This window comes from Orcinus orca, chromosome 12 (assembly GCF_937001465.1).
Source record: "Orcinus orca chromosome 12, mOrcOrc1.1, whole genome shotgun sequence".
Taxonomy (NCBI): domain Eukaryota; kingdom Metazoa; phylum Chordata; class Mammalia; order Artiodactyla; family Delphinidae; genus Orcinus; species Orcinus orca.
Window position 1 is genome coordinate 69,925,609 of NC_064570.1, and position 14,364 is coordinate 69,939,972.

The 14,364-nt window shown below is 36.6% G+C and overlaps 1 long non-coding RNA gene across 3 annotated transcripts in view; it reads right to left on the bottom strand.

The window, feature by feature from the left end:
• The window catches only part of LOC117201423 (uncharacterized), a 147,676-nt gene that overhangs the window by 48,941 nt on the left and 84,371 nt on the right, over positions 1-14,364 (bottom strand). For all 3 annotated transcript variants that reach the window (XR_007470422.1, XR_004483437.2, XR_004483436.2), the window contains exon 3: positions 4,100-4,243. This is a non-coding gene — a long non-coding RNA (uncharacterized LOC117201423). The remainder of the gene's footprint in view (positions 1-4,099; positions 4,244-14,364) is intronic.

A 14,364-nucleotide genomic window follows, 5' to 3' on the forward strand; every position in this document is an offset into this window, starting at 1 on the left:
TCAAGATTTCTTTAATGATGGTCTCGTCACATTCTTGGTAGAAATCATGTGTGAGAAACTTTGTTCACAGGAGTAGGAGGTAGCAAATAGCAAAAACATATTTATTACTTTTTTTGACAGACTCCTTCATACCATTGAGCACAATTCGAACAATGCAAACTCTTTAAACACCAATAGTATATCAATGTTTTAAATATAACAACTCTTCTTTTTCCTTCATTGATAAATATAATATTTGAATTTCTTGTTATACAAAAACAAATTTCAAATCCAATTGGTATTTTTAAAAATCAAGTATTTCAAATACTGATGAAGATTTTCCTCAACAATACACAAATGTTACTTGATCTTAATAAGTTTTTGTAAATACTCAAATTATTGTATTGACTACACATCCCTTGCCAATTATTTTAATCTCCATTTACTAAAGCTGAAATTTTGGCCTTGTCATTACATATGAATACATTTTCCATAATCTTTGCAAATTTCCATCAAATAAGCTATTTTGAAGCCAAAGCCTATACTTCAGCAAATCTGCAAAGTGAAAAATGTCCAATTTTTTTCAATTTCTCTTTTAGTTTATAAACTGTTGACAAAACTTTTCCTTTGGACAGCCAATGCAAATAAATATGAACCAGCAGAAAGTGGTATTCTGATAGTATTTTTTGCAAAAATCTGAAAATAGGACTGTGGATGCTTGGATTTTATTAGATTATCATTTTGATAATATGTGTAATTCAGATCTATAGACTGACATTTATATCTGAGAGCACCTGTATAAATAAGACAATATATTACTTAGTCTCTGGACGTTCAGAAGGAATTCTTGATGTAAAGCCTTCTTGCGGTGCTACCATAATATATTCTTTTTTTTAATATAGATTTATTTATTTGTTTGTTTGTTTTTTGGCTGTGTTGGGTCTTCGTTGCTGTGCGCGGGCTTTCTCTAGTTGCGGTGAGCGGGGGCTACTCTTCGTTGCGGTGTGTAGGTTTTCATTGCGGCCATTCAAATCTTATTGTTGCAGAGCACGGGCTCTAGGCACATGGGCTTCAGTAGTTGTGGCTCGCGGACTCTAGAGCGCAGGCTCAGTAGTTGTGGCGCACGGGCTTAGTTGCTCCGCGGCATGTGGGATCTTCCTGCAACAGGGCTCGAACCTGTGTCCCCTGCATTGGCAGGCGGATTCTTAACCACTGTGCCTCCAGGGAAGCCCATATTACTTATTTCTAATGACTGTTGCAACTCTAGTAATTTGTTAGGAAATTTTCTGGCAGAGTAAATATGGTTCTCCCAAGTATTTTTCTTCAGGGCTCTGACAAGCATTATTACTATTAGTATTACTCAGCAATGAAAACGTTTTTTGATTTATAATCTTCTGGGTCAATATTTTCTCTGTCACCTGACATGTTATCAATGAATCTACAAATATTATTATTTAAAAATAGGCCCGTTTGGATTCCTTTTCCAGCTAGCCCCACCTGATGTACGAATATGTCTCATGCAGTGTGGTGAAAAGAAAAATTCTGTGATAATGTGAGAAAGCTGACTTTGGTTGTTAATTATGCCACCTTGGAAGGAGGTTTTTTGAGTTCAACATGCTGCCATTTTTAGAATTAATCTCTTTGTAAAAATCATGTTTCTTATTTTGTACCTTAAAAAGTTCAAATTGTTTTCTGTGTCCAATGACTCTTTTATTGTGAGATGTCAGTGTTTTGTTTTATTGACATCATTATTTCATTTGATAATTTTTCTATGTAAGTAAGATATTTAGGCTGAGAAAGAGAAAACTTATGAAAGCATATGAATCTGTATCTGAAATAATCATTTTATTATTGATTTTGTAACTTACACTTTTTATTTGGACTACTGGGGTTGTCTTGTATATATATGAAGGTATATGTACTTTGTTGTGTATTTGCTATAAAAAAAATACCTGTAAAAAGTAATTCTATTTAAATATAAAGTTCTTGACTGTAGGCCTTTATGACTCATGTTTAATTTTTTTCCAAATGCATTTTTAGGTTGTCTACATTTTCAGGAAATTTTAAAAATAACCCATGAAAACTGAGTCAATTTCAAGCAGTGAGACACTCATTTCTATTTAATTCAATAATTAAAATTCTAAAAATTAAAAAGTACAAATATCACTCTAATATGACAAAATATTTTTTAGTTTGATTTTCTGAAGCTGTAAATTTTAGAGTCCCCTTAAAAATTGATTTGAAAGAATTACTTTTAACGATTATGTTTTTAAACATTTTTTTTTTCTAAATTTCTAAAAGCAGAAAATAATTCATTGTGAAATCCATTTAAAAATCAGGTCTCAGCCAATTGTTAACACCAAAAGCTAATGAAAATATTTTTAAAAAGAATTAAGAAAATTAACAAAATTACTTTATCCCTTCCTTGACCTTCTGCTTAGTTACCCTGAGCTACAGAGAATTTTGTTGGTTCTATTTTTCATAAGTAGAAAATTCTAAAATCCCTTTTGGGAACCATCATGGTATTAAATAATTGAGAATTATTTCTTACATAATTGCGATTACCAATTTTCTCCTTGTTTGTTTCTTTAACCACTCCACTTCCTTCCCTCTTCTCACTGCCATCACCCAGGGTCAAGTATTCAAAAACTTCCACGTTGTTGTTTCTGAATCCAAGGACACTCCCTGGGCCAAGCCGTCCTATGCACAGCTAGCAGTTTGGTGTGAAATCTGATTATGGGGCAACTCTGCCCAGAAGGTTGAATGGCTTCTGGTTGTCCCTAGAGCCAGCTCCACACTCAGTGTGGCATTCAGGACCCTCCACAGCGTGGGTCCAGTTTGCCTTTCTAATCTGGCTTCTTGTTGTTCCTCCACTTCTGCATTCTACACAGTTAAGCTCAGTGGCCTTTGTTAGAATCCTTGTAGGAAGAGTGCAACCAATAACTAGCAAGTGATATGAAGAACTAGTTCTAAGTGGAGGTACTAACACCAGGAGAACTTGGGCCAATTTCAGTGTTTCTAACATGTCCTTACCTAGCCAGTCTGGAGCCACTTGGAATACTTTGTCCCCATAGCAATCTCTGAAGGGATGTACTAACAGTTAATTTCAAATAACTTCTTCCAGGTAGTCCCATCTGATCAACCACCCAGGCATCATACTTTTTCTTTGCTTCAAAGAACAATGTATTCTGCCATTTATTGAACTCTGCTATAGCTGTTTTGGTTTTCTTGGTTTATCTCCAACTATATATTTTTGCTATACCAAGGTAGAACCCTTTATGTATGTCACATGGTCCCTGAAATAATCTTTTTCATAAAAGGAGCTTTACCAATACTTACTGAATCAAAACAAATGTGTTTATAAAACCTATTCAAATGTTGGTATATTTTATTAATACAACTCATCTGAGGCAGTTTATCTGTCAGGAAGATGGTATTTAAAGTGACTGGGGTTTCTTAGAAGCCATAAGAGGGTAAAGTCACCACCTCCTTCTTTTTTGGAGAAAATATCTGGTATTCCATAAGTTTAATAACAATAACGATAATATTTAGAGAGAGAACAGCAACTCCTTTAATCTCAAAATAAGAGTGTGAATATATTTAATGACTGATAATTCTCTACTACAAAATTCAAAAAGAGATCAGAGTTTGCAGGCAAACCAGTTTTATATGGATCAAGTGCAGGAAAACATGTGTGAAGTAGTCAGTTATCAAAGGTACATTCTGAATCATAATAAAAATGCTCAACAATCTTCTATGAAGAAGGTAAAAAAGTGCACTCTGGATTTTACTAGAAATTAATAATTGTTTTATTCCTGATATTTAATACTGATTTTGAATACATATAAATACAATGGTTGCAAATAACATTTTTGACTTGCACAATCATATCTAATTAGTTGCTTATCATAAGGAGTAGGAAAGCCAAGTAGATGGAGCAAGTTTGTATTGTTTTGCAGTAATGATGCTATATTTATGGTTTCAATTGTTTTTACTTTATTAGGATGTTTATAAATGAGTTAACCACTTAATATTGTACTTTGTTCTATCATATGAGCCCCCTGGAAAATAAAATAAAATAAAAGTAAAATAAGACAAGATAAAATAAACACACACTTACCTTCGGAGAAACTTTGTTTCCCTTCCTGCAGTCAAAAGTACTAGCATATAGGCTTCCTAAAATAATCTCCAAGAATATTTGTATGATCAGACTTGTTGAGAAGTTTTGTGGCAAATCAGGCTGTAATCCTTTGATATCACTGGACTGAAAAAAAGGTTTGTCTTATTGAAGAAGGGAAATAAAAATCATTTTTAAGGATAGTTTGTAAAAGATTTAGATTCACAGACCATGAAAGCTGGAAAGGACCTAGGTAGCATAACTCCTCATTTCTTTCAGAGAAGGAAATGAGGCACAAAGAAGTTTCACCAAATGACTATTTTAACGACAAGCCTCATGCATGAGAGAGAGAGATGTAAGAATGTAGGTGTCTTGAGTCCTGGTGCAGTGTTCTCCCTACTGTTCTCACTTTACTTCTGCTAATGACATTCTAGTTTTATCTGTAAGTCTTGGGAGCATGAGTATGCCACACTGTCTTTTACAAAACTAAGAAAACTTCAGCCAGATGAACACCTCTCCAGTTAGCTGCTCTTATATCTTTAATGAGGAGGGGAAAGCAGCTGGGGAAGGAGGGGCAAAGATAATTGCAGGAGAACTATCTGAGAAGGAGACTGTGGGAGGTTTTCAGAGGATTGTGGTTGCAACTCAGGTTACAGAGTAAAATGCTCCTACTGTCTAGCTCTCCTATCTGACCACGAAGGTACTTTGTTCCAAATGGTCACTAGTTTTGCTCCTAATGAGTTGGAATAGGGTCAGGTTGGTGACAAGGTCAGATGGGGATTTGGAATCACTTGACATAGAATCCAGTTTATAAAAGAGAACTCCCTCCGCAAAGGATCGTATTTCTATCGCCGCTGGGTTCCGTCACTTGCAGAAGCACAACTCAGGTTATTCTTCCTCAGTCCCTTCATCAAAACCTCAGACACTACCCATGTTATTTTTTCAAATATGGGAACAAAATCATTCTATTCATGGAAGAAATCCCCCTCTAACTTATAAATTAAATCTGAAGAAAACTTCCCCCTTTCTCAGGAATGTTTATAAAGAAAAAAAAAATCATTTTTCATGACTGAGAAAAGCTTTCCTGTTGACTGGTTGATAAAGGGCTTTGGCCCAAAGGTCTGATTCGACCTAAAGAAAAACCATCACACTGGAACAGTCTGGGAAACGTTTCCATTTTCAGAGTATGGGTGAGAATAAACTTACACTTTTCCAGAAGAAATAATTTCTGCAAGTTAATCATATCCTTATGTTTCAAGATAGAATTTGGAGCCAAACTGGCAAAGAAACATGGCACAACTAACTTTTAAAATCCATAGTCTATCTTGTTTCTCTCTGCAATTATTTAAAATTTAAACCAGCTTCCCTCAGATGTTTCTATGTGTTTCCCAAACTCATCCTTTCAATAATCAATGGCAATTATATTTGGTATAATATTTGTTGAAAAATTATATCATTTGTTGCAAAGACAATAATCAAAAGCTTTTGGTTATTTATTGAGTATGATCATCCCCACTATTTCTTCCGTTAGTTAAGACAGTCAAGAAAGAGTTGTCTTTAAAGCCATGAAGCAAAGCCTGGTTAGAACTTGGAGATTTTGATTCGTGCTGCCCCTTAAATTCTCCTGAGGTAAGTCATACAGGAAGAACACGAAGCATATTTCTTCCTGAACCCATTTCTCTCCACACACAAGAACATTTTAGGAAAAGGTCTCTTAAATCTATCAATAAACACCGATAAAATTCTGTGCAATTATACATATTTTAAATGTTTCACTTTTACACCTATTACTTGAAATTTAAAAAATTAAGCTGCTAGCTGTCACCTTGATGAAACAAGTTTAATGCAGTCCTTTAAAAAAGAAATTGCAAAAGATGGTTTAAAAAGTAAATTAACAGAACTCTATAACATTATTAAACTCTATAACATTATTATTTAGCCTCTTGCTGAAGCTACGGTGAAAAGAAAAGGACATTATCATAAATCCCTGTTGGAAATGCATATTTTTGGAAAATCCAGAAGAATTTCTAAGCGACCCATAGCAACCGTTGGTGCTGCAGGCTAAGAAAACCCCCTTAAATACGTACAACCCACTTTAGCCTCAAACTGTTTTCTGCAGCTTGTTTTATGAACAGACTTCTTTAAATAACAAAAAATAGTATATATATTTTTTTAATTAAAAAAACACTACAATAAAAGTAACCTGTATTCCCAGCACCCAGAGAATTACTATTACACTGGTTACATATTAATGTATCTCTAATTTATTTTCTGTATACGCTTACTAAAATATGAAATGTATTCCATATAGTGTTTGTAACCTACTCTGTATCTTAGTGTACAGGACATACTTCCATATCACTAATATTATTTAATAAGTTATTAATTTTAAACTTTAATTATTTAATCTTCTGTTATTGGATCTTTGCATCATTTCCAAGTTTTTGTTATCTTAAACAATGCTGTAATCCTTCTTATCTTTAAGCCTTTGAACACATCCATAATTATTCCCTTAAGAATATGTCCTACAAATAGAATTTCTGGGTCAAAGATTAGTATATATTTTAAGACTTTTAATACATATTGCCAAAGTGCCTTCCAAAATCGATACAATTTATCCTCCCAGGATCTGTGAACAAATGTTTCCACCTCTCAATCTTTAACAACCTCAAGTGTTATAATTTTTAATCATTCTTTGGCAATTAGGTTGGTAAAAATTGCATTCCTTTATGGGCTTAGCTTGAATGGCTTTAACTGAACCTTTTTTTTTAAAGGAGCTTCAAATAAGTTAGTAATAGGTGATGTCAAAGAATGCAACCCAGTGTTTTCGTAATTCACAAGCCCTATGGTGCAAATTTCTCCATTGCACCTCCATTTAGCAGGCCCCATCACTGGTCTTAAAGAATGGCTTTTACCCCAAAACTAAACCAATAATCTATTAAAATTATATTATCATACGTATTTTTTAAAGATCTCCTAGAAATACTTTCACATATATTCTTGTATACCTTCTGTATTTTAGTATCATTCTAGGAAAGACCACCGGCTATACCACCAGTATAGCTTCTCTATTTTAGTATCATTCTAGGAATTCCCCACAATTCACTGGGCAAGCAGTGGAGGCATCCAGGGAAACCCAACTTTGTATGTGTTCTTACTGACTGAGAGCAAGCTGGGTCAACTCGAAGGCTCAAATCAACTATTTTGACTGAATTTACCCATCACTTAAGGAAGTCACTTACTCTGAATAGAACTTTGACTAGTAATTTGTCAGAACAGAAATCACTTCATTTAAAATGGCTCAGTGATTTTCATACATAAACTTAGCCTCCACAAAATATTCGAGAAAGGAAAAATGGAATCATTTGGCCATGGAATGCAAGGGAGGAAACACATCTGTAATCAATGAACAAGTAATTGTTCAAGGCTTATTACCTGCAGAGCATGGTGCTAGAAGTACGAAAATTATGAAAGAAATATAGAAAAGTGTTTCTGTCCTCAAATTGTTTACAATCTGGTTGAGAATTCATGAATGATTACAAGAATTATCCTAGGAGCAATACAGGACAGTAAGTCCATCCATGCCAAATGACGCAGTACCGCGTATTTTACGGGAGTGAGCTCAATTCAGGGTTTTGGAAGGACAGAACTGTGATGGGAAGAGAAGACAGCAGTGGCTGAGAGCAGCCGTGCAGGAACTGGCCTCACTCCCGGCTGCCTGTGTTTGTTTCCTTTTTCTCCCTCAACCTGAATAGTCTTCTCCCTCTGAACAGATTACTAGCTTTGACTTTATCATTTATTTTAAAATTTTGTTTAGGGAAAAAAAAAAGACAAAATTAAAGGCAGATTATGAAACTGGGAAAAAGATTTGCCACATCTTTGACAAAGGGTTAATATTCTAAGAGCAATTACCAATCAGTAAGGTCAGACAAACACATCAACAGAAAAAACCAAACATGAGCTAAAGACCATAAGCAGGCAACAGTTAAAAGCGATACGGGGCTTCCCTGGTGGCACAGTGGTTGGGAGTCTGCCTGCCGATGCAGGGGAAGTGGGTTTGTGCCCCGGTCCGGGAAGATCCCACATGCCGTGGAGCGGCGGGGCCCGTGAGCCGTGGCCGCTGAGCCTGTGCGTCCGGAGCCTGTGCTCCGCAACGGGAGAGGCCACAACAGTGAGAGGCCCGCGTACCGCAAAAAAAAAAAAAAAAAAATTTACCAAAAAAATAGAAGAGATACAACTGGCCAATTACAATATGAAAAAATATTCTATTGACAAAGACAATTGAAATCTATGTACCATCCGGTAAGATTTGTGTGTGTACTAAAACATATACACAATAGTACATGCCTCACCACGTAAGACTGTTGAAGGATTTGCCACTGAAGGAAAATAAGCTGCCACCACTTTTGAAATGTGACAGACGTGGCCTTAAAAAGTGAATATTAATTTGCAAATATGCTATTCACTGGGCAAGGGCCCGTTTTCTGCTATGCCTTTGATGACCGATCAACATATTTAAAAGGTCTAACATATTAGACTTAAAAATAGAGAAATTTCTAATATTTAACAGAAGACTGAACTTTCCTAATCCGGAATTTGAAACTGACTTAGTGTGCGGGTTAGAGTATAAGCAGTAGTAGGTCTTTGAAGCTTAAAGTTTAAGCCCTTTTAGATCATCAAGAACTTGAGTATGTTCATGTCTGTTTCTCATAAATGCACATTATAAACACTATCTGTCATCATCCCATGAAGTGTGGTACAGTTGATAGTTTTAGTGAGCAAGAAATCACTTTGGGGCAAAAGTCAGTTTTTAAGACTAGTGATGGGGTCTGCTAAATAGAGGTGCAATGGAGAAATATGCACCAGAGGGCTTATGAATTACGTAAACACTGAGCTGAATTCTTTGAGGCCACCTATTATTAACTTATTATTTGGAATTGCTCTTTTTCTTAAAAAAAAAAAAAAAAGGTAGTTCCTATTACCACCCAGTAAAAAATGTACTCTGCAATCTTTTCTTGTTTTGCATATGATTGGTAGCATACCTTTTAACTGCTGTAAGTAATAAAAAAAATATATGTGCAAGTTGGCTATAAGAAATGCCCAAGTTTCACCTAATAAAATTTTGGTATGCCTCAGTTTTGAAAGTAAATTTGATTTATTTGAGCCACCAGCCGTCCGATGACAGCCCTGTGTTTTTTATATGAGTCATGTCCCAAGGGGTCTAGAATATGCCAATGGTGTACCTTGGAATGGGTCCAGTGTCCGCAAACAGGTTTTCATTAGACTTTGATGCCAGTCACATTTGGAGCAGAGAGGCTGCTGAAAACCAGCTTTACTTTGGGATCACTTCTTTCTTTTAGAAAAAACAACAAAGATCTTTTTTAGCAAAGCTTTGTGCGTCCACATTGTAGGTGTATGGTAATATTTTAGAGAGCAGTAATCTGTTATTGCAGGTGGTCGGGCTTCAAGCACTTCCGTATTTTGAGAATAGATCAGACGAAGTGCAACAACTTTTATTGAAAAATTGCCGAATTTGAAAATTAGAAACACATTTTCTGTGGCTAAGATTAAGTTAGCATGTATTACAGTCACTTGGACTTTTCTGTAGCACTAAGGGGAATATAATTACATAGGTTATTCCACATGTCATGAGATTGGAACCTTAATCACAGTTAGAAACCTTTATCATGCTGATGTAGACCCTTACAGTTTAATCTCTAGTAATTGAGGGGCTTTTCTTTTTTTTTTATTAAGAATATGGAGTATGCAAGTCAATGAGAAATAAAACAAACCCACCTTTTATTTTTATGCATCAGAAGCAAGTTTTATTCCTGATTTTTTTTTTAAATTGTGTATCCTTTCATGGTCTTAGAGAAGGTTATATGTGAGGATGGAGTCCAAGATTATCCTTTAAAATCTATTTTTTAGACATACATATATATCCATGAGAATATATGTATGTGTGTGTGTACATACATATATACAAAACATTTTTATGGAACTTAATTTAAAAATGAGATTTGGAGCCTTATTGCATCTACAAAATGTAAATGTATATTGTTTACCTCGTGGCAGTAAGGTCTAAGAGTTTTATCGAATGAAAATTGTTACCACCAGAATAACCAGATCAAAAGAAAAATGAAGGGACAAAAAAAAAAGAAAGCCCAAGAGAATCCCAGGGGGCCTAGGTCAACAGAAATATTGCCAAAGATTCAGAGCATAAACATGACATTAGCTGTTATCCAAGAATATAATTACATTGTCTTCTGACTTTGAAAATCTGTCCTGTGTCATTCTAAATGAGGAAGAAGTATTTTATTGCTCTTCCCGTGATACAGACTAGGGTACAGCATCTTTTTTGAAAGAAAAAGGCATTTTGAACCGCCCGGTTTGGATCAAAGTCAGTAATATCATAAACTACTTCAATCAACCAACCAAACAAGTACAGAATTGACCAGACTTTTCCCTATTTTATCAAATAAAATAGAAAGAAAACACTACAGAGTAAACTATTATATAATTAATGATCAATGATAAGAGGTAGGCTATTGGTTTTCAGTCATTTGTGCTTGGGTAACCCTTACATTTTTTTATTAGCTAGGAGCTCCCTTCTCTTATTCTTAGGTTGATATCTGAAAATGTTTATTATAGTTTTATATAGATACATCAGATACAATCTCCAGTGCATTGTAAATATCAACATTTTCACTCTTTTAAATGTTTTCAGTGAAATCTAAATAACATAGCTATTTGATACCCATTGTTTTCTATTTTTAGAATATGCAGATTGACTGCCAGTGGGCTCAAGGGTATTTCTGGGATAATGGAGATGGTCCCAAGTGGGAATGTGGGAACGCTGCACTACTGTATACATTTACTAAAAACCGTGCAGTTGCACTGTTACAAGGGGTACATTTTACGATATGCAAATTATACCTCAAAAAAGTTGTAAGAAATACACAAACAAGTTGGAAATTTTACATTGTTTTTTTCCCCCTCCTTTGACCTGTATTTCCATCCTACTTCCCCTGTAGAATCCCATCCTACTGGAGTATATTTTCAGGATTAAGTGTCTTCTGTTGAGGATCCGATATTTCTTTGCAACAAAAATGTGTATATAAATTTAAATTTAAATATTTTTTTATTATATGACATAAGGCTCTAAATATTAAACCATGTATTCTATATTGGATTATTATTATAATTAGCACACGGCTGATCAAAAGCAACGTTAATATACACTCAATGTTTTATAAACGTAAAAATGAACATTTATTAGACATGCATCATTTAATGAAACACATGGAACTCTTTTTTTCATTTAGTTGTTCCTTTTCAATTAGTCATTGCCAAATTAGATAAAATTCAACATCAATTTTATTCCAAGGTTTTGGTTTTATAGATTTAAGCACCAAGAAACACTTTTTTGCATAAATCATAAGACGAAGAAGGAGCTTATGTAAACAATATGGCCATGGTTTTTTAAAAAAAATTTTCTTTCAGTATTATACATCTAGAGTGATCTAGTATTAAAATGCTTTAATGATCTAAACTCAATTAGTACCTGGAATTCATTCATTCACTCAACACATTTATTAAGTCCCAGCTAGACCATGTGCTAGGCTTTGGGTGGCCTTATGGAACTCTTTTCAGCCCATACTCCAAAATCTAGACTACTCATCACACCGGACTACCCAGAACTCTGCTGCTGAAGTGATGCTGGATACAGGATACTAAAAATATGTGCTGGTGTGAGGGGCATCCACAAATACCCTTGGTGCCGTATCCTGCTTTGGGGGCCCTCCCTAGTCTATATTTCCTATGCACCTACTCTACACATTACCTAAATTACCTAGATGGAATAAAAGATTGCAGACTGCTGACTGTAGCTGGCATCAGCACTGTAAATTGTTTTCTAAGCATAAACAGATATAGACACAGTCTGTATCCAAGTTTATTCACCTCCAGTTGGTGAAATAAGCCACATCCAAAATATAAATTTCCCGGAAGAATTTCCTTTCAAATGCATTTCTGTCAGAAATAGTCCCCAAGTTGTTTGTGGCTACTGATCTTATATTTAGGGTGAACCATTCTTAGGTTAACCCAAAGGCTTTTCATTCCCTTTAGAAAAATGACAAAAATGAAAGGGACACCTTAAACCTCGAAGGATTGTGAGTCCAGGTTCCTCTGTATGCTGTACTCAACTTCCACTCTATAAGCTTGAGTTGCTTCTTCCCTAACTTCCGTTCTATGACTTGGCATCTTTGAACACAGCCTCCCTGCATTAGGACCATCCCCTTGGCTGTTCTCTCCAGAATCCCCGCTCCAGCATCCAGCACTAGGTCACCCCATTTTCCTGATTCCACCCCCCGGCCAGGGTGCCCTCTGTCCTTCCTGTACCCTGAACCAGGGGTCCCCAAGCCCCGGCCTGCAGACGGGGCCACACAGCAGGAGGTGAGTGGCTGGCGATGGAGCCTGTTACATTGTTGTAGCCACCTTACATTGTTGCTCATTTTGAATCCCCGGCACTTAGGAAGGTTCTTGACACTGTGACTGTTGCTCAGTACATGTTTGTTGAATGAATGAGCAGACTAATAAGGCCCTAGTACTCACTATGTACCTAAAGAAGAAAAATAGCCTAACAGCAACCCTGGGTTCCAATTTTATTCCTTAGGATTCGCCAGTCATCGTGGGTCTATGACACTTAAAGTGAAGGATTTGGGGTTTTGTTTGTTTGCGTTTTTTTTGCCTTGCAGCAGCAAATGTGTATATGTGTGTGTGTGTATAAATATGTGTTTGTAGCCTTCACCGTCACCTACAAATCCTAGAGTTAAGTCTTATTTTTCTGCCTTTATTCTACCCCCTCACAATTTTCTATTCTCTTACCATATCCATTTGCTGCCACACACACACGGACACACACACACACACCGCTCAGGTCTCTCCTACGGGAGATAAAATACAGAAATATGGAAACATCAGGATCTCCACCCCGCCACTTTTCGGCGACTCATCCAGCCAACTCAAAGTGAGATTTGCCATTTTAATTGCCTCACCAGTAAGTCTCTTTTGGGGGTAGTTTGTGGGTTTGGGGTGTTGGACATTAAAAGTAGCAATGTTGGAAGTAGAAACTAAGCTGGATAAACATGAAGGACCCTCAGGGTCCTTGGGCATGTGGAGATCCTCTGGTGGAAAATGAATCGGCATGTCTAAAATTCCTGCTGATGTAGGGAAAGGGCTAAGTAATGACCCAGCTTATGAAATCAGCCTTCTGGGGCTGGCATAGAGTCATACACCAGGCCAATTAAATTCTTAGAGGAAAATATAATCGTGTCAACTTCAAATGTTGAGTTGAACTGTTCAACAGTGAGCTGTTCTTTTAACTGCCCAGCGTCTGAGCCCACCTCTTCCTATGTTATGCCAACAGCTAAGGGCAGCTCCAGGCTTAGGTGTCTGGGTGCTAGGAGTAATAAAGCCTTTTGCCCAGAATTTCAACAACCCAAAAGGCAAAACTGAAGTGATAGTGACAAGACAAATGAGAATTGGGGACTTAGAGTTGATTCGTGAATGGGTTAAGACTTTTGGGCTGGGATGAACGTATCTGCATGTGAGAACTACGTGATTTATGGCAAACAAGAGGGTGGTGGGTTACGGGCTGAACTGTCTCCCCCCAAATTTCATATGTTGAAGTCCTAACCCTGAGCACCTCAGAATGTGACTGTATTTAGAGATAGGGCCTTTCAGAGGTAATGAAGGTAAAACGAGGTCATTTGGTGGGCTCTCACCTGATATGACTGGCGTCTCCTTGTAAGAGGAGATTAAGACACAGACTTGTGCACACGTAGAGGAAAGACCACATGAGGACATGCAACAAATTTTAAAATTGCAAAGGGCTGATAAAGACACAATCATGCGATCGCGTGGCAGGACTCTCCCCAGTGATGTGCAGGGCGGGGCCCCGAGGCTCACGCTAGGTTAGCTGTGTGGTGAACTGCCTGTTTGAAATGATGGGAAGAGACTGGATACCTCAAGGGTTAGATTTTCGGTCTTCCCATCCTCTTGTTAGCTCCGTGACAGTAGATTTGTAGAGAGGGTTTCTTTCTCATGAGCCTCCACCAGGCTCTTACGTTTATGTTTTCAGTCCAGCCAAATAATCTTCTTGTACAAATGTGCCTCCTGGAAGAATCTTTGCAAATACCCTGCCCTGTGTGGTAATTAATCATGGTCAGTTACTCTTTTCAGCAGCATTTTGATGGAGATCTCTGGAC